This window comes from Wyeomyia smithii, chromosome 2 (assembly GCF_029784165.1).
Source record: "Wyeomyia smithii strain HCP4-BCI-WySm-NY-G18 chromosome 2, ASM2978416v1, whole genome shotgun sequence".
Taxonomy (NCBI): Eukaryota; Metazoa; Arthropoda; class Insecta; order Diptera; family Culicidae; genus Wyeomyia; species Wyeomyia smithii.
The window spans coordinates 81803846-81826845 of NC_073695.1; the positions used below are offsets into that span (position 1 = coordinate 81803846).

Genomic DNA, 23000 nt, shown 5'->3' on the forward strand with positions numbered 1-23000 from the left:
GATGTGCAGAAATTTGTGCAGAAACATGTGCTTCCACAAGAGGGAGGGGCGTCGAATCATTATGGACATATTTATTATTTTTTAAAACATCCACATGCCAAATTCGGTTTCATTTGCTTGGTTTGTTCTTGAGTTGTGCAGAAATGTATGTTTCATTTGTATTGGACCCCTCCTTTCCAGAAGAGGGAGGGGTCTCAAACTATCACGCCGATCGGTTCGGTAGTTTTTGAGCCTATATGGATCAAACAGACAGACAGGCCGGACTGCATTTTTATATGTATAGATATGTATACAACATCATTATTTTAGAACCTAAAGAGTGAATATACATTTATTGGATTGAAGCATTCATGTAAATCTTTTTACAAATATAAGTTTGTATGAGAAAGGCTGGGTCTGACCGCTAGGTGGATTAATTTAGGTTGTTTTCTTGTGATTAGTTTCATTTTCTGTTGTACCTATATTGACCTACTAGTTGTTCGATTGAATAAATGCGTAACTGGGAAGCACAAAACGAATAAAGTTGGTGCATACAATAGTTTGCAATGCTCAATAAGAAATTCATGAAATGTTTTTACCTCCGAAGGCCATCATTTCGTATTTCTATTAAAATGGCAATTTTTTCGAACGTAGAACGAAAACTCTAAGAATGTATATTTTGTGAATAATATGTGTATAGATTCCTTTTTGCACGGCTAGAAATTTTCAATTTTCTCGGCCTGTAGTGAACGTAAAAAATTTCTATTGATGTTAAATTAATATTTCCGTCGATTCTAATCCTTTGAAATTAGTTTCGTTCAATGTGAACTTAATTTGAAGATAGAATAAGACAAAATGCAACCGTGAAAAATTAATCCGGTGTACTCAATTGTTAAGCTGCTGGAAGATATCACTGACAAGATTTAAAAACAAGTTTGGGTTTGACATACTAATTCCTTCTAGTTTGTACGGACAAGCAAATTGACTTGAAGGATTACGAATTTCGATCAATTATTTAAACTAATACGTTTTTTTTGACGTAGAACTACGTCTCTCAGTTCGGCTACAAACTCCACTACATAGGAATGTAAAATGAAAATCTAAAATCGGAAAAAGTGAAAAATATGTCCAGTTCCAAATGCTAATAAATATGAAATAGAAAAATATTAAATAATTCTTCTAATAAAACAAACAGAGCTTTTAGAAAAGTTAAAATTTATTCACGGAACTTTCATTTGGTAAATTGTGTGTAACTCAAAAAACTTGAGATTATTCTGTAATTATTTCGTTTTTAAACGATGTAAAAAGTTCTTCTGGACTACTGTTGTTGTGGTACGTAACAGAAACTTTTTCATCATTACTCTGCGCACTAGCGTTTTCAATCGTTACTTCTTTTCACTAGCTTTACATACGTTTTAATTCACTGTTGTACCCACCGTTAACCCCATAAACTTCATGCATATTGAAGTGCTACGTAGCATTCAAGAGGGTTGTATCACAAATATAAGGGAGCTTTCCAAGCCTTCCGTAGGTATCAAACCGTTTTCTTTATCAAGTGGTTCGCGGTTTAGTGTATATTATATGTTACATCTGTATTCACGTGTTGCATGGGTGGCTGATTTTTCGATAGACTATCGGTTTGTAGTCGAATACACTGTGGAGAGTTTCTGTCGAACATTCTCTTTTCCAGTCTTTTGGAAGAGTAAAGATACCAAACCTTTGCATCCAAATTTAATCTTGTTGATTCAACTTTTTCCGGTTGAATCATGGATAAAAATATGATTGATGACTTTTTAGCTGTGTTAAATTCAAGAAAAGTTTGAATAGAAAACTGAGTAAAGTTTGAATAGAAAACTGATTTGAACGTAGAACAAAATTGCTTTCGACAGCTTGGTTCTCCATATCGCACTTTTAAATAATATTCTTTACTAATACCAATTGTGTTGAATAGCAATGAAAACATACGATCCACCAAACGATAAAACACATTCGAATGAGCAGAAACTCCTGTTCTGTATAAACTTGTCATTTATTCTTAAGAGGTTTACATAAAAAATAGAATTGGTATTCATTTAAATTTAATACTTCTTACTTAAAAATTACAAGTGATTCTCTTCTTTAGATGTAAAAAATCTACATTAGGAGTACAATAAATTATCCATTTTATAGTTGTTCAATCACAACAGAAATTATTGGTCAATCTTTTAATATTCAATCGAAAAAAGTTTTTCCTCATACTCGTACTTAGTTTTTGCTTCTAGCTATGTATCTGCTAACATTGACCTCACTGAAAGCTTTCTATTACCCAACAACGCATTGCCCGTAAACAATAGTTAAGAATAGCGATTAAACTAAAATGTATTTCCCGCTTGTATGACGGCCAATGTGCCCAAGTACCTAGGTATTTGTGAAGTGCACCCGAAGTAAAAAGCGATGGTGCAACGATTGGGTTTCAAGGACCGTGTGTTTGATGGTTTTTGTACACAGGGCACATCTTTCACTTCTGTTTGCTGCAGAAAGGATTATCGCAATTGGGTTGGTAATGTCTGTTGAGTGTCATCAAAGTTTGCAGGAAGCTATCGACACAGATTGGATAGCGAATGCGATAACGACAGTTGACACTTGTGTTCAGAGCAGAGTGGCATAATATTAGCACAAAATATTAGGTTCTCTGCGGAAAACTGTCCATTTCCAACCCGGTACCTATTGAAACGATCAAAGCAGTTTCACTTCGTTTGCGCTCGCTACGTCACGCTTTTGTTGTCAATCGCCATAAAAAGTAAGGATTAACAGCCCTTTGTTCTCGAATGGGGGCTCTTGAAATTGAAAGCCGATATAGCGGGCACCGGTTTTTCCTAACCGAAAGGTTATGTAATATGTTGCTTTGTCGCACAAGCTCACTGTGTATCGATTTTTTCCGAATTTATTATGCTTTGCCTACCACGTGATGAGACTTTTAGAAGTACGTACACATCGTAGAACCTCCTTCCGGAAGCTTTGAGATTGGTTTGCAAGTAGCACACTAGCTTTGTAGCTACAGAGTGTCAAGTTGCTTGCAGAATGTGCTGCAAAAGGTCTGTAATAGAATCAAAATTTGGGGCTTCAAATGATAAAAATAGCATTCTAATGCAGAAGGTTCTGTAATGTTGCCTTCAAAGCTTTTTAAATATTTCTTCAACAGAAAGAAAGGAAATTGAAAAAATGTGGTATTATTCATGTAAAATAATTTATATATGAAAAACTATCTCATTCAAACATGTCAAGTTGCATTTGAAGGGTTTTTCAGTAGAGCTATTCGTTGCAGATATTTTCCGTATATCTAAAAATATTAAGTTATCAACAACATAGCGGATGGACGAATGACCACCGCGGGTAAAATCCCTCAAAAACATAATCAACATAGCGGGTAAAATGTACAAAATATTTCCAAAAAAATTCATTACTCTGACCTCGTGATTTTTAATTTGTGAAAATGATGACAAGTAGTTGTTTCAATGTTAATTTGATCTTCAATCGTTAGTGAGACCTTTCAAAACAATCTTGATTGGTGTGGTGTTCTTTTGGAGTTTTACTCTTTTTGAGTTTGAAAAGTTATGCATCTTTTCAATTTTCTATAGTAAGCGCTTGGATCATCAGAGGGAAACATTTCTCTCGTTCTTCTCGCTGCCATGCATGTTGTCTAGACGGTCAAACCCTAAAAACATTTTTAAAATCTTGAAAAAAGCTGGTGTGAAAATGGCACTCATCTGCACGTAGTCTCCAAAAGCCGTATCGTCAAATAACACAAACTTTAAAGTAGTAGGAGCAATTCATCAGTAATTTTCAACAATTTGTACAACAATTTGTAGATATAGCTGGAGCGTTGCACAGATGTTCCTATGGGCTAAAAATTACATCCCTAGTCCACAAAAACACCTGTCAAAATTTCAGCTAGATTCTTTATGGAATCGCACATAGGCAGACCAATTCACAAGCAACCGAAAACGCGAAGTTGAGCTGTCAAGCCGCACTGTACGTAAATTTATTATTTATGATTTAATCTCGAAATGGTTTTCTAGACGCAATCTAAAAACGCATATCGCTTTGATGACGTAAATGCATGGTGCGAATGGAATGTCCGGACGTTTTAACTGCCGAATGATGTTCTGATTGCTGCCAGAAAAGTTGTCGACAGTTGAAGCAGTGTCAAAACCATTAATGCGGATTTTCAGAATGGAGTCATTAAAAATATGCCAAGTTCTCGTAAACAAGGCTGCTGTGCGGTCGAGAGATATTTGTTCCGCTGAGAGCAGAATAGAATGTTTTCTATTTGTTGATAAAAATTATTTGAATTGATGACTTATCATAATCAGTCAGTTTGGCTTCATTTTACTTAGTTTGTATTTAATGTATCTCACTATACCCCTCTTTGGTCAAAAGTTTTTTTTTTGGCTTTTGGTCAAATAAATATCAGAAAGGTTGAACCTTGAGATGTTTTATATCTACTCGAAATGACGTCATAAGAAATCATAAGAAAATAATGTTTATCATTGAAAATAGATACGTAAACTTTGGTCCATATCGGATGAGAGCAATTTGAAAGATTTTATTTCCGTTTTTTACAATATTCTAACTATCTTCAAACTACTATTTCAAAATTAATAGCTTCTTGATCCAATAGACAATAGTCCGGGGCTTTGAGCGTGTCAGTAGCACTTCTCACTCGATTTCATACAACAATAAATAACCGTAATTAATTAAACCAAGTAAACAGCACCAAAATATACTTTATCAAAGAATGTCAAACATTGGCGTGTCTTGCGTTCGACGGCTTCGCTGGGGCCAGAAACACCGATCCTCCGGAACGCCCAGAAACAGAGCACACAAGCTTTCTTTCGATTTTGAGCTCACCACACCACCATTTGCTGCGTCAACCAAAGTTTGTTTTTTCCTCCTGGAAGAAAAGTTTCCATTGTCGAAAACAATCGAACGCTGTTATGTACTCGTAAAATAAATGCAAATAAAGGCAGCTCCTTTTGCAAGCGCCGCCAGCGCCGTTTTGGCATTCAAAAGGATATTGTGAGAGAGGTCACAGGTTAGAATGAGCATGGAAGGGTTCAGTGTTGAAAATAAATTTCCACTGGACTGATTTCAACGGCCATATTGTTGTATTCATGAGTTTTTCTGTGCTTCAATGATTACCTTAACCATTGGCTTCATTGACAGATGCCAGGGAAAAAAAATATCACTTTAAATTAAGTAATGTAGTGACAATTTATGCCTCTATAAAAAGCTCTTTAACGTTTTAATTTGCTTTAATACCTATACCTAGTATAAGGCAAAATAGTTAACGAAGTTCTGAGACTGCGGAAATATGTTTGTGTTGACTCAAATTAACATTTTATTCATGCAAGCTCAATTAGCTTTACCAAAATCAGTTTGGATCCGACATCATTAAGTTTCGTCGACATTGAGGTTGGAAGTTAAAATGTCATTGACACTTCTGTTGCAGGCAGTTTGATTTGTGAGAATTCATCTCATCACGTATTAAAGCGCCGCTGCACGGAGTTTCGTGCTCTAAAACAATGGCATCCATACATTTAATTTTGGTAGGTAATATGCTTATTTATCATGTTTCCAGGAATTTTCGTAGTGAAAAAGTGATCTTTTCATTTTATTTTCCACCACCCTATGACGAACGAATGAGTCACTCTAATGAAATATAATGTATTTTGTGATATTTATGGTGTATATGACACCAGATCTCGAGGTTTTATGCATTTTTAAGCCATCTGACAGAAAAAGAAATTTTTCGAAAACCTATAAATTTCACGTAGCCAACCCAGATTTTTGTGTGATTTTTCAAACTTCAAAATATCTAATCTTCAATCGCTTTGCGCCACCCCATTCTTAGTTTGATTGAGCTGAAATTTTGTTTAAGGTGTTTTCCGGGCTAATGAACATTTTGTATATGTTTTTTTTTTTTTTTGCACAAATTATAATAATCATGTCACTTGCTCTCTCGATAGAGATATTGCTACTAAAAGAAGTTCGAATACAGGAAACACCCGAGCGATATTACGAGAGATGAATGTTTCTGGTCGCAGTGATGAATCCATACAGGAAAAAATGGTGTATGGCCATACAGAAACACACATTTTTCTCAACATTTCAACTCGCTATAGTTCAATATAAAAAGATTATTCAAAAATTGATGGTTTATCCAAAGTTATTTAAGCTTAAATAACTAGTTAGTGCGCTGAACTAAGCAGATAAATATTTGATGTTTTATAAGCAAATGTATTCTACCTCCAAATGCATATAAAATCATTTGTTCATTTGAAAAAACTCTATTGATTGTTTCAATGAAGAAAATTCTTTTGTATGAAAGTTTTGTTATAGCTGAAGCTAGCGTTTATAATCTTGAGCAAACGTATGAGCCCCTAAAAATCATACAACTTTATAGAAGGATAGAAAAATGCAAAAAATTATAATAAAAAAAATATTTTTTTGTAAAAATTTAACACATGACGTCGAGAATCGTTAAGTGAATCAATAATCGTTTTATTTTTCGAATTTTTTTCTCGTTTTTTTTTTCATGTTTATAATTAGTGTTTATGCTATTTTAAATATAGGAGATATAAACTGGGCATCCTCGACGATGACATTTCGGAAATACCCATATTGGATGGTATTCCATTTTTGGTTCTTTTCTAGAAACCATAAGTCGCCATTCTGAATTCCGGAGTTCGAAATGGCGACTGGGATCGATTTTCAGACTCTGAATATCATCCCGGTTCTGAAAATATCCATATTGAATGGTACCTATTTGGTTTTGTTTTATTCAATTGTTTCTATGGCTACTAGAAACCCCAGTACACAGTGGTCCAGTAAGGCAAAAAGTAAAATCCGATTCCATAGCGCCTTTCACCTTCATTCTAGCTTAATAATGTCTTCGGAACAATTGTTTGTATGAATGATCCGCATAATCGCAAATTGTCAAAAATTATGAAAAGTTTACCATACTAAAAATGAAAAAAAAAATTGTGTTAAGAGATAGAGGAATGGTTTATTCAATAAAGTTGAAGATGATTCAAAAATATGAAACTTTGTTGAATGACTTTAAATCCTATCTTCGTTCGGTACAAAGTTATGAAATATATTATATGGAACTTACTTAAAATTTAGTTTTTCTGCACTAAATTGTTGTAAGTTGCATTTAACACGAAAGTGATTTTTTTTTTTTTTCTTCACATAAACCACGAAAGTGATGTTCGGAGAAATTGTTAGGGCACAAAAAACACATATTTTTGCCGAAGACCATAAAGTCATATCATATTTTAGCTTATTTTATTTTTTCGATAAGGCTGATACAAATTTTGAATAGTTTTTATGTCCACGGTTATTCAAGTTAGCTAAGGGGAGGGCAAATAATTAATAACACTGAGAAGAAAAAAAAGAATAGCTTTCATAAAAAATTGTGTGCAAGTTACGACGTTTGTAACTTGCATGCAAAAGTGTGTTGAAAAATATCATATTATTATCATAATTAATCATTTGGCTTGCCTTTTGATGACACTTTCACTGTCACTGGACTTGTTTGTTACTAAGTTAAACATAGGTATACGCTATTAACGAAACGGCTTGAATTTTTTTTTCTTCCCCTTCCAATTTGCAACATTTTTAAAGGGGGGGGGATGACATAAAATAAAAATGAAATTTGTATCGGCCTTACTTCGAGAACAATAGGTTAAAAGGGACAAGTGAAATCGTGATGTCAATTCTTTTTCTTGAAGTGAAGCTGAAGTGTTATAAACTCTTGTAGGTTCCATTTGTCCCAATCCACCCATAGCATATGCATATGTTACAATAGGTTTTCATATATTAAAAATACTAACTTTTTTGTGTTGAGATATAGAGGAATAGTTTATTTGGCAAAGTTTCAGAACGTGCAAAAATATGAAACTGTGCTGAACAAATAATATCCCTATCTACATTGGATACAGAGTTACAGAGTATTTTATGCATATAAAAGTTCCTTAAAGTAAGTTTCTTGTACTTAACTTTTGTTAGATACATTTTACAAAAAAACGTTATTCCAAAGAAGCATTTCGACATTTAAAACACACGTTTTTGTTAAAGGCCTCTTACAAAGTTAAACATATTTTAGCATATTTTTTTCGATAATTTCAAGAACGTATAATGTAGCAAGGGGCTAATGGAATCATGATGTCAATACTTTTTCTCAAAGTTTAGCTCGAGTTCTCTGTTATAAGTCCCATTTGTCCCAATCCACCCACTCCTCATTTTTTACATTATTGAAGTTATCGTAGAAATAAGCCTAATATGCGATTGAAGAAAACCTACTGTAACATATGCCCGCCGTACTCTAATGGAATCTACAAGAGCTTATAGTACTTTAGCTTCACTTCAACCAGAAGAATTGACATCATGATTCCACTAGCTCCTATAAGTTCTTAATGTTATCTAAAAAATAAGCTAAAATATGATATAACTTTGTAGGGAATAGTCCTGGAGATGTATGGTCATTGGCAAAAAGGTATGTTTTGTGTGCCCTAAGAACTCCTCCGAACAACACCTCCGTGTTAAATGCAACTAACAAATGTAAGGTACAAAAATGGTACTATGGAATTAAGTTCCACATTTTGCCTTATTGGACCACTGTGCAGTGTAATCCCTCAAAACCATAAATATAGCCAATGAAAGAAATTTGATGAACTCTGCACTAATAATCGTTAAATTCTGCTCAAATATGTTTTACAACAAATCTTTGATTTCGAAACATATTTCCGGAAAACCGGATTTCCGGGAGTGAAAAAAATTTTCGAGCACTGTTAACGCTGATTTCAAAGTAGATAAGTTGCTTCTTGCAGTTGATTCTTCTTGTGCTAAAATTCTCTATTAGTTTTGATGTGGAACAAAGGTTATCTCCTAATTTTGTTTAAATCGGTTAAGTAGGTTCAAATCGGTTGTGTAGTTTCTGAGATATTGAAGTTTCGTGATTTTTACATTTTGATACATAACCTCTAAACTAGAAATCCGATTACAATAAAATTCAAAGCGGTCTTATGGGGCAACAAGACCTTTCATTTGCAATTAATTGCATTGAAATCGGTTCAGCCATCTCTGAGGAAATCGAGTGAGATTGGGAGAGCGTTACACACTTACACACATACACACACACATACACACACACATACACACACACATACACACACACACATACAGAAAATGCTCAGTTCGTCGAACTGAGTGGAGTGATATACGACATTCGGCCCTTTTGAGCACTTTTATACCTTCAGTTTTTGCAGTGATTGCTATACCTTTCTAGGAGAAAGGCAATAAAAATAGTGATTATGGCGTTTCGAATAAATATTCGTTTCCATAGCGAAAATTAAAAAAAAAAAAAAACAATATTAGATCAACCTTTCGATGCTTGTAATACAAAGTTCTACGTGCGCGTCAAATTTCATGGTGAAATATTGTGTTTTACTTCTGAAAAAATCATGCGCCATTCATTGGATACCGTTTTCCATTTGTCAATAAGTGGGAAACAGATTATGCATTACAGAATGCTCGCTGATTTATTTCATTGCGAAGAGTCAATTTACCCCACCACCGCATGCGTAGTAACATGCGTAGTAAATCGCAATGTCGTTTTTTTTTTGAGTAGATCTGCACTGACCCAGTGCAATAAAGAAATTCGCGCATTCGTGGGTCAGAATTCGCCATAACAAAGCGCATGCGCAATTGCGTTGCTATGACAACATTCACTCAGCGCATGCGCAAATGTATTGTTATGCGCAGTGCAACTAGATCGACAATCGTCACGTCAGTGGCACTTTCAATTAATTATAAATTGATTATAAAAAGCAATGTACAACCTTTCAAGATGGATTGTTTGTATAGCTTGAATATTAAAGTTGTTTTCGCATAGTTTCAACGTTATCTAGTCATAAAATATAATAAAGCTAGAAAACATTGTTAGATATACGGTAACATAAAATGAAATGATATTGGTTGCAATGCAAGCGTTTTGTTTATCTTTTCATGGCACATCTTGACCCACCTCGAATAGTTTTATTGAAATCGTTCAAATAATTTTAATAACAATTTGATCAAGCAATTTAGCGTTGGCTGCTGAATACTAAGACCAACCATAAGGAAAGCACTTTGCAGGTACGTAGTATTGTTATTAGGCGTGTAATATTGAACTGGTGCGGCTGCCTCGGCTGGGCATTTCATACACAGTTTTTCTATTAGTGTAAACATCTGGAAGACAACTGGAAAACAAGTGCCATTCATGTGATAGTTATTGTTCGCTTCACCCATGCTATTGAAAAACATCTTCGAAACCAGGAAAAACCGAGCTTGTTTTCGAAATGTGGTTGAATCACTGATGAAAAACAACTTCTCGCAAATGATGTATTATAAGTTGTTTTCTGTGCAGTTTTGATAACATCATAAACACAAATTACAGACGAGCAGCATCAGTTTATATTCAATAATCTATGTAATACAATTATGCTATGAAAGAACATCTTGAGAATAAGAATATAACAACACAAGTTTTCAATTGCGCTTATAGTACTCTTATAGGTCTACTGTTATTGTGAATTCTTTTCTAACATGTTTTGTGTGTTTCTTGGGATCGTACCTCGAGACCGTCTGGAAGTTCTGTGTACCCGTCAACGTTCCACAAAACTCATGTTATAATGTGTAATTAAATTCAAAATTGACTGCTGTACTCTCAGGAGGATATTGACGCACTCATGCGCTGAAGCACATTGAGTGGCGTGCAAGTTGATACCATAAAATACCGTGATATAATCATCAACCTTACACAATCCTTTACATTTTTTACTGTACAATAGGTCCCAGTAGTCTTCCTCGAGTAAACAATGGGTGTTATCATTGACTTTAAAGTCAGATTTAACGGGTATATCTTCATGATCACTCTAAAGGCGTTTGCTATACAAAAGAACTTAATAAAATACGCTCTACGTGACCTGCCGTTGAAAACTACTTCAACGGCTTTTTGTGTTTGGATTACTCAAATTACAAATCGTTTGCAGCTCTCTGTTAGGCTCTGTAGATATACCCGTTCCTCGAAGGCAGCTACAAAACTACACGCTGGCACGTCTTTGATTTTAACATCAGTTGGACCAATAAATTTTAATAAATTTAATGGCTATACATTTACCAAACTACATGCTCATTTCCTCAACGAAAACATCAAAAAGGTTAACGAATTATTTTATATTATCAATCGCGTTCGTGCAAAATTATTAGCCAAAATATATCAATGGTGCATCGTATAACTATCATGCCGTTTCAGTATGCGGTAAATCAACAATAGTATTGAACAAATTTTACTAGCTAACGTTTCCTGGCTACCCATACGGATGTGTACGATCTTCGTAGCAAACTTCAATTGCTATCGAGTGTACTATAGTTTTAATTTGCGACACCTCTGTCGCGTGAATGCGTGTTTTGAACATTTCCGTTTACCTGCTGACCCGTACGAATGTGTGGTATCTTACTGGCAAATGTTATAATGCTATTGTATAACTTCTTTGAAAGAAAACGAACCGTGACGTACATTTCAGTCGAAACATCCAAAGTTCGACTGCGTACAGATATTATCTGACCCGGGCATTTTTAAGATAGAATCATTTTTTAATCAGAAAAAAACTCATAAAATCCAACTTGAAAGTTCTCAAATCTGGAAACACCCGAAACCAATGTTTTTTCGATCTTTCAGCTACAATTTGCTTGAGCTTTGATCTGTGGTTGATAATCTTCTTCTTCTATTTATATAAAAGAGAAGTTTTGTATGTATGTATGTATGTATATTCCAGTATAACTGTCGAAGGCCTGAACCGATTTCAACCAAACATGGCATACGTGTTCTTTGTACAAAGGAAGTGGTCATAGAAATATTGGATAGGGGGAAGGGTCACCCTTAAAGAAGGATGGGATCAAAAGTAATAAAGTTTCATACATAATGGAAACCTTTCAATGAAATTTGATGATTTTCGGGTTCTTGGTCATATTTGGAGGCCGAAAGTTGATGTCCAGAGACCGAAACATGATGTTAGATGCCATTTTCAATCCAAGATGGCGACTTCCGGTTTCTAGGAAGCCATTTAAAACTGTGGCAAACGCTTACAAACCGCCAATAATGGTATTTTCGGAGCAAAAATAACTCTTGAGAACCGGTTATCGGTGTCTGACGATACTTTGAAACTTGTGTAGCCGTCTTCCGGTTTCTAGAAATCTGCGCAAATTAATAATTGAATTATATCCTTGGCAATATGGGTATTTTTGGAATCGGAATGACCTCGTCTTACGAAAACTGATCATATATTTCCAAATATCGGCCTTTTTTGAAACGTAGTGACGTCTGTTTGCAGCCGAAAACGCCTTTCGTGCAAATGTTTCTAGAGAAGTGTTTTAAAACATCCAACCTGCTTTGATCCGTTTTTGGAACGATTTCTTGACAAATTTCTTGCATAATTTGATAACGGAGAGTCCAATCTAGCGGTTTGGATAAAAAATATGTTTCGAAAAGTTGCTGAAGCTCAACTATTACCGAATTAAAATTTGGTTAAGAGATTCGATCAAATAAGATAAGAGCTCCTAGAATCCAGCTATTTATTTAAATAATGTTTTGTATTTATGTATGTATGTTCCAGCATAACTCTCGAATGACTGTACCGATTTCAACCTAACTTGGCATACGTATTCTTTGTACAGAGAAAGGGGTCATAGAAATATTGGGAAGAGGAAGGAGCAACCCCCACAGGAGAAGGGGGTCTTAACTGGTCAGAAAATGAAGTTTTTTTCATGCATTATAGGAGCTTTCTGAATGATCACGATAGTTTTTAGTCATGTCTGGAGACCGAAAATTCTTTTCCAGAGACCGGAACATGATGTCGAAAAGAGAAAGGCAGCTATCAAAGAGGGAAGGGGTTTTAATTTATAAGAAAGTCGGGTCTTTTAGTGCCCTATGGAAACTTTTTGAAGAGGTACTTTCATGCCCTCGGTCGGTCATGACCGAGGGCATGAAGGTACCTCTTGATGTCTAGGGACCGGAATATGATGTCTGATCGATAAAATCGATACCGTCGAAGATGCTGATGAGGCAATCCATTTTCCAAGGGAATTTTCGAACTCACTCGACCCAGCTGGACTACTTCCGCATCGATTATTAATCAACAAAAAAGGTGGTATATAAGCAAGTTTACAACTAAAATAGAAATATTATTTGAAATGATGGGTTGGAAAAAATATATGGAAATATAGAAAATTATAGAAAAAGCAGAAATTTTTACACGAGCAAGGCCGGGTAAATTCAGCTAGTTAGTAATAAAAACTTTAATCGAACCGTCAAAATATTTGCTGCTGAAAACCGAAAAAAAAAAACATAAGGCAAATGCAATATTGTCACTCATTGTAGTGTCAGTAAGCTGGTTCCCTCAAATGTGGATGACACAAGTCGCCTATAATTGAACTGCAACTGGTGCGGCCACTTCATTGGTTAATGCACTCGGTAGGAATTACACAGCTTAAGTACGAGAACAAAAGTCCGCCGGCCCGACCGTAAACTTCGCTTGGTGCAGGACAGTCGCACACAGACGAAAGACATAGCAATGAATGTCTGTCAAACATATAAGCTGATTATATTGAGGTAGTTCATTTTTTTGGTTGAATATTGTAATCAGTGCAAAATTGGATCATACAACAAGTTGACGGCTAGAGTTGAAAAAGGAAAACCCAATAGACATTCGGATAGCGTTGATGTACGCCATCGGTGCTGATTCCATGTTGTGGCGTGGTGCGAGCAAATTACAAGCACCGGCACCGAGCGAAGAGTGAAAGTCCTTGGTCATGAAATTTTAATAACCCTAATCCGCTATAACGAGTCTTATTTATTTCTCTTGATTTGCATACGTAATTGTGGATTATGTTTTCGGTTGGGAAAACTATCTGTCTCAGGTTTTTCTGATTTTGGACGGGTAACCTTCGTTCATGCGAATGGAAAAAAAACGGGTAAAACTGCCATTAATAGTTAATAAGTTTTTACTTGATCGTTGCTATAGGTACAATCAGTAATTCTTTTTACCAGCAACCTTCATAAGCTGTTTTTCTTAAATCAACTTTTATACTATACTAGAAAACAACTTTTCGATAACATTTGCTCCTCATCAGTTAGAGGTTGTATTTCTTAATTGTTTATCATGGTGAAAAAAGCGAACAGAGACACAATCTTCTACGTTTGAACAGAGAAAAAAGGAACAGAATAAGGTATTATAAAATCAAAATTTTTAAAATAATTTTTTGAGGACTTCCAACTATGAAAATATTTTTATTATGTGTTACATGTCATTGCTTGTTGTCATTGCATCTTTTATTGAAAATATTTTTTTTTTAAATCAAACTTACCTTTGAATAAATGCATAAGATATTTTCTCTGTGTCGCTTTTTAGACCTCGAAAAAAAAAGCATTAAGATAAAACAACTTTTTTGGCAGCAGCTGATAAAAAAACATTTTTAAATTGGATTCTTAATGTTCAGGATTGCAACTCAATAAGGTACCATTGCTCGCTATACGCCATTCTTCCCAGTGACAAATAATGCTACTATGAAGTCACAAAACACATCGCTTGTCTGTGTTTGATGTTTCAATTCCATCAAATCACGTGTGGTAATAAATTGCCCTCTGTCACTGCAGCAAAAACAAAGCCGTATTTCTTTTTTAATCGACGTACGTGCGCGGAAAAATGAGATATAATGATATTTCACTCTGGAAGAGGATATAAATTTCTCGACTCAATCGTTTTTCTGTATTGCTATCTGGTGTCTGCTTCTGGCCTTTGACTATGAACAAGTAAATATTTGGAAGTTGAATGTTACGAACACATCTCGACGATACGCCTGGCGGATTTCTAATTATAAGTACGTGGGATAGCAATTTTAGGGTTATCAGAGCACCTATTCTATCTATCTCTTGTGTGTGCAAATGCAATGATCTAACCCGACAGTGTAATAATCAATTATTTCTGGAAAACTCAAATTGAACTGATTCCTTCACATGACTTGCTTTAAAAATTAACTTATAATGTGTGCGTCATGCGAGCACGAAAAAAAGGAAAAAAAACATAACTCTGAAACTATAAAAATTAAAAAAATATTGTTTTTGTGGAAAAATATTCAAAAATAAATTGTCGTCTTATTACCCGGCTCCGAAAAAATCCATTCAGGAAATTTTACCACTGAAAGAGGTTGGTTGAATGAATGAGAATGATATTTTTTAAATATTTTCCATACTTTCATTTCCGTTTATCTTGACCAATTTTACGAGAATTTATTACAATGAATTTATATACTAACATTACAAAGTTATTCCCGAAGTAATGGCCAATTTAAGGGATCTGACATTAGAAATGAAAACTACAATGCTCAAATAATATTAATTTAGAATCGAATTGAACATAAGTCATCTATTCACGTTCGCATTTTGCTCGAAACAACAATAGATTCCAAGGGCAGAACAAACAAAAAACACACATTCTAAAGCCTGCGATCAAAATAAACACAGCGCCTCAGGTACCGACCGCAATCATTGTTTGCTGTATATATAAGACCAGCATGGCAAGCAGCCAACTGAAATACTGAAGCGAATACTTTCTCAGACGTTGCGGCTTAATAATATTATAAATATTAAATTAGTCAACGTAACCTACTTTCGCTGATATTTCTGCGGCAGGATGGCCCACGCCCAAACAAGATACTTCCCTTCCATTGCAAAGTATTATGTTATTCTCTAATGAATCCCTGTTTTTCTTTCATGTTGCTTCCCTCGCTCTGTTTCTGGGTAATGCGAAGCAAAACAAATGATTTGAAAGAGTTTCATCTTAAGCAATATTTTATTTTTGTTATTTTTTTGTTTGGTTCATCTGGGCTATTGTAGATATATTTTTCACTGTTGATAAAGAATAGTAGCATTCGGAAAAATAAATTCGAATATAGAAGTAACTTTTGGTACGCTATAACAAAAAGTACACAAAAAATACGTTTTTTGTGTATGCGAAAATTGCCCGAAATTCAATAATTTAGATTTGAATAATTGATCTGGAATTCAATCAGACAGCTGCTGGTTCGACTGAGCAGCGCTGAATGTGTGATACGTGAAAATTTTAAACAATTCCAATTTCCAACCATTTCCGAAGGCACAGGGATGATTTCCGATCTGAATGCTGTCCTCCGCGGGACGGGACACGATTCCATATATCGATATGGGTTGCAATAATGCTGTTAGTTGAACCATGTAATCTAAATGGATTATCAACGGAAACGATTTGTACTTACGGTTATCAGGCAAATCGAATCGAATCGCTTGAAACGTCCGCTGTTGGTTCTGGTTTCCCCTCCTGGTCAATTCAGGATCGAGAGCGTGTCTCTGATTAACCGGAGCCGCTTCTGATTTGAGAGCGATTCGTTACGGCTAGCGTGCCGTGTAAACCTTGCACCAGATTTATCGCAATTGTTTCGCTATGTCTAGCATTCACATAGTCGAGATTCGCTCACATGCAGAACAGCATAATTCAAAAGTTATTTTTTGCTTTTTGACTTGTCTGCTCACTCACACTCACACTGCACAACAAGTAAGGAACTGAACCTAGTTGTTTGTGGCTAGGTCGATTGCTTTTCTACTCAACACCAGGCAACAAGATTGACTGTAGCTGTGACATGCTCTGCAAGTGAAGAAGAATTAAAAATAAAACAGTTTGGCATTTTTTTCATGATCGTTGAATGATAATGAGATAATTCACGTTTCTCTGCACGCTTTTTCTGTTCGTATTTATATACTGTATGACTACCTTATCAGCAGTTATCTGCAGCAGTATTATACAAAACCTGCTAAAGACTGCTGATCTTGATTGTGGATTATGGGAACTACTCTCGTTGAGGTTTTTTAAAAAATTAACTACAGAACATTATCCACCTTTCAATCCCTCAACCAATGAAATTCATACTTGTTATCGAACTGTTTTCGAAGATAATTCCTGGATTGAAAGGTCTTTTTATACACCATGAGAAAGATATTGACCGGTTTTTATACGGACTTTCGAGCTTGATCTTGAATCACCGGTTTAGGTATTAATACATTTTGCCTCATGGGATACCGACTCACAGCATTCTGAACTAAGGAATTCCTATATTCTCCCCAAGTGAATCTTCAAAGGAATATTTGCATTTTCTGTGATAGTGAGGCTAGCACCACAGACTAGCAGATATAACGCTTTGAACAAATTAACGATCAATCCGTCGTTCCATCCATGATAACAGTAGTTTATGTAAGTAGCACTAGCACCACCTACTGCCGTGTTCGCGCTGCGTCCTACATTTCGACAACAGCGCTAGCGTACGTGCATGTGTTAAATTGGGAACTAAGAAAAATGTATGAGATAACATGACAGCGCCTCAGACGGCGTTGTCGCGCGACGACTGTTGTTTGAATGAAAATTTGAAATGATCGTTTTTTGTGGCGATGAAGCTTGGTTTCAGTGTTACGTCTGTTAGTCTGTGCTAGCACTATACTCACGTCAAGCTTCTATTTGCAAATTTAAGACAGCACAGGAATGCGTTCTTCCACTCCCTCAGTGAAAAATCACTTTACTGGATCTCAGGTTCAGGCCATGCAGAGTTGAAGAAAACTAAAGAGAAAATTTTCTACGCACTTTCATACATCTGGAATCTTTTTGTCTCTTGAAAGACCATGTGAACGAAAGTTGAAGTGCTAAAAAAGGAAACTGGAAAAGCTAATAGGACAGTTATTAGCGAATTAAAATAATGCAAAAGATTAATTGAATTTAAACAGACCAGAATCATGAAATAAAAGAAACTTTACACAAATACAAGAGCGCAATTTTCATTGCCAAGCTTTGGAAAAAGACTTTCAAAGCATTCTAATAAAAGGAATATTAAAAAAAAGATGGTATTGATGATTGAAAATATGTAAAATGGTATCGATGATTATTGACAAACATAAATAAAAAAATAATGTAGAAATTAAATTTCTCAAAGAATTCATTTTGAAAATATCCTAATTTTTTCTATAAAATATACAAAAAGCTTTGTTAAATAATGATGATTGTTTGACCATGGTGAAATGAAAATAAACACGAATGGATCCACCTAGAAGTGAAATGTGGTCTTTTCCAAATGATATCTGCTGAAACGAATTAGTACAAAGGCTTTTACTGTCAGCAAAAAAATACAACCTGAAGATTTTTACGCCATTTCTTTGCTCAAAATAATAATATTTTGGCAATCAACAGCATTACTGTATTGCGTGCCTAATGTATGGATTTTTATCAATTTCGTAACACTGTTAATCTTATATAAGTTGTTTTTTTTTTTCACTTCTAAGGTGAATTCGACTGTAGAATGATACTTATTTCGGCTACATTCGGAACCGGAATAATTAGTAGAGCCCTACAGGATTTCAGGCGGATAAAAATCGGAAATGTTACTGTCGTCGAGCCATCTCCTCATATTTTTGCCTTTCTCCTAGAAAGGTATAGCAATCACTGGAAAAACCAAAGGTATAAAAGTGCTCCAAAGGGTCGAATCTCGTATATCAATCGACTTAGTTTGACGAGCTGAGCGTTTTCTGTATGTGTGTGTGTGCGTATGTGTGTGTATATGTGTGTGTGTATGTGTGTGTGTATGTGTGCGTGTGTGTGTAACGCTCTCCCAATCTCACTCGATTTTCCAGAGATGGCTGGACCAATCATCATGAAATTATATGCAAATGAGAGGTCTAGTTGCCCCATAAGACCTTATTGAATTTCATTGCAATCGGATTTTTAGTTTAGAGGTTATGTTTAAAAATGTGAAAATCACGAAACATCATTATCTCAGAAACTACTAAACCGATTTTAACAAAATTGATTTCAAATGAACGGGCTACTTAAAAACCCTTAAATATTGAGTTTCATGAGGATTGAACGTGTGATTCAGAAGTTATTTAAAGAAACGTGTTTTGGAGAGTGTTTAATCTCACTCATGTTTCTCAGAGATGGCTGAACCGTGTCATTTGGAAGGTCTAGTTACCCCATAAGACTCTATTGATTGTTTTTTGCAATCGGACTATTACTTTGCCTGTTATGTTTAAAAATGTGAAATCCAGCTTTGAAAAGAAATATGTTCCGAAGACTACTTAAACTAACTCACTTTTCTCATAGATGGCTGAACCGATTTCCACGAAATTAGTGTCAAATGAAAGGTCTAGCTGCCTCATAACACCCTATTGAATTTCAATGTAATCGGTCTGTTACTTTGTCTGTAATGAATCAAAGTATGAAAATCACGAAACTTCATTATCTCAGAAAGTACACAACCGATTTGAACAATGTTGGTATCAAATGAACGGGCTAGTTAAAGGTTAATTGATGAATTTTATAGTGATTAAACACTCATACTCACTTCATAGCAATTTGATATGTGGTTCAAAAGTTATGAAAAGAAACGAAATTCAAAGACTATTTTAAACTGTAACTGCTTTGATCAAAACATATGTCATCAACAAAACAAAATTTAAATTTGGTATTGTACTATTCGTACGTTCCCGGTATTGCTCGTGATTGAAGTGTACGAAATTCAAAGTCATTTCTTTTATTTCGCTATTTCTTCAGCACGAATATTTTACTCCTAATTAATAATTTTTTTAACTTTTTGCCATTCTCTTAGAAAGCTATAGCAATCACCGCAAAACCGGAAGTATAAAAGTGCTCCAAAGGGCCGAATGGCATATATCACTCGACTCAGTTCGACGAGCTGAGCATTTTCTGTATGTATGTGTGTATGTGTGTGTGTGTGTGTGTGTGTGTGTGTGTGTGTGTGTGTGTGTGATTTAACACGTTGTTTCAAAGTTTGGCTGCCCTACACGTTCCCATTTCATTTGATTATAACCGAACTAAGCAACCGTTATGTATTAAATTGTTAATAAAACAACGAAATTCTATTACCTCGAAAATTACATGACTTATTTGAACATAACTAGTGTCATACGAACGAGTCATCTCTCAAACTTACAAATAACAAACTTCATAACAATTTGATATGTGGTTCAAAAGTTATGGAAAGAAAAGAAATTCAAAGGCTATTTAAAACTATACCTGCTTTGATCAATATATGTGGCCACAATATAATTTAAATGTGGTATCGTACCATTTGAATGTTCGGTATCGCTCGTGATTGAATAGTTCGAAATTAAGAGTCATTTCTTTTATTTCGCTATTCCTTAAGCACTAACATTACGTCAAATTTCATATTTTATGCTTCTATTACAACATCATTATTTTAGAACCCAAAAAGTGAATACACATTTATTGGATTGAAGCGTTCATGTGAATCTATTTTTACAAATAATAAGTTTGAATGAGTAAGGCTGGGGGTCTGACCGCTAGGTGGATTAATTTAGGTTTTTTAGAAAGTAGACATTTTAACGAAGAAAAAATTGAAATTTCAGGGCTGTAGCAGGTACTATACTTGAGATATTGGGATATATCATTAAAAATGGCCAAAAAACGCACTTTTTTCAAGAAAAATTTTAAATCTGTTATTTTTTATTATGATAACAGAATAATTATCAAATGTATTATATTTTTATAAACGTTACTGATTAGGCTTCAAGAAAAACGTTTAATTGTGTGGTTTTGTGGGAGTACAAAAATGATAAAGCATGACAGATAGAAGAAAATAAGAATAAAAAACATTGAAAGAAACTTTATTGACGAGCTTTCAGAAAAAAAGTGTGGTTAAAAGGTTAATACGTGGCTTTACAGGTGGAAACAAATAAATAAAACGTAAGAAAAAATAGAAAGAAAAAACATTTTTTTCAAATTTTTTGCACGGTATCTTAATAGTTCCATTAGCTCCCTAGCTGAGTCCTTGTTTATTTTCAAGGTTTTAGGTTCTACTCTCAGCTGGTCTCGAGGTACGATGCTGGCCTCACAAGCCAGTCGTCGCAGGTTCGAGTCTCGGCTCGGGAGAGACTGTTAGTGTCAGTAGGATCGTAGCGCTAGCCCCGCAATTGTCCTGTACACTTAACAGTTGGCTGCGAAGTCTGTGTATAATAAACAGAAGATCGAGTTCCGATACGGAATGTAGCACCAAGGCTTTGCTTTGCATAGGTTCTACTTAAAAGTTCTAAAGAGTTTTGTTGCGATCACTTGAGACCAAGAAGTTTTGAACGTTTTGAAAATTTTTGGTCCCTATGGGAAATACACAAAATCAAACATATAGTCACTTTGTTTTAAGACTGATCCAGCTGAGCTTGAACATGATTGACCGCCCGCGGCTGCTTCTCCGTTATTGCCTGATCAGCTGTAATTACTCAGAGAACCAACAGATGATGCTTGGGACAAACATGCCTCAATGTGTAAAAACTGATTATCTCAATCTCTATATTGGGCAATACCAGCGCCGACCGCATCCGAATGCAGATCAATGAAGGATTGTGAATGGGAATATGTTGACATGATATTTGCTTAATTGGAAGCCGAGAACACTTCTGCACTTCCACGAAAAATTACTGGGATGTTAAGGATACGGGAAAGGTTTGCAGCAGGGTGCCGGGTTCATAATAACATATATCGCGCCTATGAGTTCATTATATCGGCCCCGAAAGTCGTAATGCGATCCTAATTTATTCTGTTTGCTAATGTATCACAGCAAAAATAAAGCGCACGCGAGGTGACGGGACATATTACCAATTTGGAACAAACTAAATATTCGGACATCTGCGCGCGAAATCATTATACCACTTCCGAGAAATATTTTTTATTCATTTCAGTCGACTACACAATCTTACAAAAATTCTATCCATGCTGACGCCTTGCCACTCACATTACCTCCGCGTAAAGTGTAAAGTATGAAACGCTATGCGATCCCACGGATATACACACTCGACAAATATAAATCGCTCTGGTCTTAACTTATTTTTCAGTTATCTGACCTATGGCTCAATTGGTTCTGTTTCATTAATTTACTGAATGTTATCTGTAAAAAAGCTCGACGAAATCATAGTATTATCGTAAATGCTATGCGCGTCATAGACACGAGTCACGGCCGAAGTATTTATAAATCCGTTTTTTTCGCGGAGATTGGTGAGTAGACGACTTGACGTCGTTTTCTTTGGCGCAAGAGAAAATATTCCTATTAAATTAAAAATTTGGCAATATGCATGCATTCAAAGCCCGATAGTTAGATAAAATGCGTATGAGCATAACAATACAATACAACTTTCGTAATCTATTTGCAAAATGCTAAAGCAATCATTATTCTTTTTATCGTTTCGGACGTGTTTCGTGATGAAAATTTAGCATAATTATTGAAAATTAACCGATGAGTAAGAATTTCAAAAGCTAGAGAATTCACAAAACACGAACAGTGTCGCGCACAATAAAATTTTGCCCATTCCCTATACAGCGATAATGGGTTTCTAAGATAAAAAATAAGCTTCACGTCAATAAAACATCAAAATGAACATATAAAACTATTCGTCATCCCACACACGAGTTCCAACGCAGTAATAACTAGTGGCGTAGCGAACATGAACACCACTACCAAAACACCATCATAGATCATTGCATACAAAAAATAACCTCACTTTTATGATATTTCCCACGGGTTTGTTTACTAGGTGTTAGATTTTTTTTTCACCGTCCAGTGATAGGAGTGAAAATGAATGATACGAGTACGAAAAAGATCGAGATTATCCACCTATGCGAATTCGTTATTACCAGACAGTAAAGCAATTTTTAACAACACGCTTCCGCATTTTCACTCGAGTCAAAGTCCATGTAAACAAACCTGCGAGCACTGTCAAACCTTTTTTTTTTATTGTGACGTCACCGTGCAATGATCCATAGCAATCAATCCACCAAAAAATGTAGAAAATGCAAATAAATACTTAGTTAGTTTTGTCTGTCTCGCTCTCCCTCTTT

General features: G+C 35.2%; 1 protein-coding gene across 26 annotated transcripts in view; it reads right to left on the reverse strand.

Moving 5' to 3' along the window:
- The window catches only part of LOC129725401 (glutamate-gated chloride channel), a 289723-nt gene that overhangs the window by 257517 nt on the left and 9206 nt on the right, over positions 1 to 23000 (reverse strand). For all 26 annotated transcript variants that reach the window (XR_008728084.1, XM_055681189.1, XM_055681201.1 and 23 more), the window contains one exon: positions 16354 to 16739. The gene's annotated coding sequence lies outside the window, so the exon portion shown is untranslated. The remainder of the gene's footprint in view (positions 1 to 16353; positions 16740 to 23000) is intronic.